A 2,823-nucleotide genomic window follows, 5' to 3' on the forward strand; every position below is an offset into this window, starting at 1 on the left:
TTCCGGTTTGACATTTGACCTCAGAATGGGGTTTGACGTGATAATGTCATCAGCAAAACAGAAAATATAACAGAAACAGAAGGAGGGAGAGTACAACAATGGGGCCATTGTAAATGTAGGGTTATTTTAAAAGCTGAGTGGGGGGAGGGCTGGAGAACAGGGGCATACATGAGGAAGCTACAAAAAGGGGGGCTAGACGAAATGTCAGGAGTAAACATCACATGTATTTGGATATGTTAATTAAGACACGCTGTTAGATAGCTTTGCCACTGGGTGTGATTGGGACCTCCCACTGGGCACCTGTAAGTAAATTTGCATATTGGACTATAAAGTTAACTTTTTTGGTAATTACACCTTACAGGTACATTTTGTAACTATCTCTCACTACAAAACCACCTAATGCTGTAATTAGTTTTAGAGTATAAAGGAAGTCTCACTCTAATCATTATATTGGGGCTTATTTACTAAGGGTCGGACGTTTTCGGGATTTGCACGGCTGTGACAGATATTTAACAGTGGATTGTCTTGCACACGATCAGGTTTTGGTGCAGCTGCTCTGGATTTCATGCGACAGAAATCAGGGAGTGGGGGGGGGGGGGCGGTCCATCGGACTATCCGACTGATTTGGACTGAGTGCAGGATTTAACATTCAAATTGTGTCGCATTCAATGCACTTACATGCACCTGGAAGAAGAAGGTGAACTCCGGGGACCTGAGCGGGGAAGCGACACATGCAGGATATCGGGCGCACGAACTTAGTGACTCCCCGCACAGTGCATTATCATCAGTCAATGGGGCACATTTACTAACCCGTTCACAGTGCATTGTCCGTGTATAATGCGCTGTGCGGGGAGTCACTAAGATCGTGCCCCCAATATCCTGCATGTGTCGCTTCCCCGCTTAGGTCCCTGGAGTTCACCTTCCTCTTCCTGATGCATGTAAGTGCATTGTCCGTGTATAATGCGCTGTGCAGGGAGTCACTAAGATCGTGCGCCCGATATCCTGCATGTGTCGCTTCCCCGCTCAGGTCCCCGGAGTTCACCTTCTTCTTCCTGGTGCATGTAAGTGCATTGTCTGTGTATAATGCGCTGTGTGGGGAGTCACTAAGATCCTGCGCCCGATATCCTGCATGTGTCGCTTCCCCGCTCAGGTCCCCAGAGTTCCCCTTCTTCTTCCTGGTACATGTAAGTGCATTGTCCGTGTATAATGCTCTGTGCGGGGAGTCACTAAGATCCTCGCCCGATATCCTGCATGTGTCACTTCCCCGCTCAGGTCCCTGGAGTTCACCTTCTTCTTCCTGGTGCCTGTAAGTGCATTGTCCGTGTATAATGCGCTGCGCGGGGAGTCACTAAGATCCTGTGCCTGATATCCTGCATGTGTCGCTTCCCCACTCAGGTCCCCAGAGTTCACCTTCTTCTTCCTGGTGCATGTAAGTGCATTGTCCGTGTATAATGTGCTGTGCGGGGAGTCACTAGGATTGTGCGCCCGATATCCTGCATGTGTCACTTCCCCGCTCAGGTCCCCGGAGTTCACCTTCTTCCTGGTGCATGTAAGTGCATTGTCCGTGTATAATGCGCTGTGCGGGGAGTCACTAAGATCGTGCGTCTGATATCCTGCATGTGTCGCTTCCCCGCTCAGGTCCCTGGAGTTCACCTTCTTATTCCTGGTGCATGTAATGCATTGTCCGTGTATAATGCGCTGTGCGGGGAGTCACTAAGATCCTGCGTCCGATTTCCTGCATGTGTCACTTCCCCGCTCAGGTCCCCGGAGTTCACCTTCTTCTTCATGGTGCATGAAAGTGCATTGTCCGTGTATAATGCGCTGTGCGGGGAGTCACTAAGATCGTGCGTCTGATATCCTGCATGTGTCGCTTCCCCGCTCAGGTCCCTGGAGTTCACCTTCTTATTCCTGGTGCATGTAATGCATTGTCCGTGTATAATGCGCTGTGCGGGGAGTCACTAAGATCCTGCGTCCGATTTCCTGCATGTGTCACTTCCCCGCTCAGGTCCCCGGAGTTCACCTTCTTCTTCATGGTGCATGAAAGTGCATTGGATGCGACACAATTTGAATGTTAAATCCTGCACTCAGTCTGAATCAGTCGGATCATCCGACGGCCCACATGAAAGTCAGCGCAGATGCGTCAAAATTCGACACAATCCCCTGCTAAAAACCTGTCCCAGTAGTGCAAATCCTGAAAACGTCTGGTACTCTGGCAAATGTGCGTCCACGGGACCGTTAGTAAATAAGCCCCAATATACTTTCAGTGAGCGACTCCGGACGGGTCAGTAAATGTGCCCCATCGTGTCATATTACAATATTCTACACTTTGTTATATCTTGGTGTGTCATCTTTTGTCTTTAATCGCACCTTTTCTTCTCCGTTCTGTTTAATTTGTGCAAAGTGAATTTGCGGATGTGGCTGCGGTTGCCATGATTTTCTTAACATAAATCCTACTTATTACCCCCATAAAGTCATGACCTGTGTATTATATATTTTATAAACGTGAGAACAATGTAATAGCGTTGGACTTCTCACTTCTGCACAATATCTACTCCTACACAATCATTAAACTAATATACACAACGTAACAATTTGCAGCTGGAGCTTTTTTTCTCCTAATTAAATTTAATATTACTTCTAAATGTTGCAATAAAGTATTTGCTTCCGTCCAGTTTTCTTCTTTTGTTGTCTGTTTGTCAGAATAAACAAACTGTCAACATCTGTATGTTCTCTTTGTGTTTGCATGGGTTTACTCCGGGTCCTCCAGTTTCCTCCCACACTCCAAAACATACTGGTAGGTTGATTAGATTGTGAGCCCCATGG

The sequence above is a fragment of the Engystomops pustulosus genome, unplaced genomic scaffold (assembly GCF_040894005.1).
Source record: "Engystomops pustulosus unplaced genomic scaffold, aEngPut4.maternal MAT_SCAFFOLD_794, whole genome shotgun sequence".
In the NCBI taxonomy this organism is placed as follows: domain Eukaryota; kingdom Metazoa; phylum Chordata; class Amphibia; order Anura; family Leptodactylidae; genus Engystomops; species Engystomops pustulosus.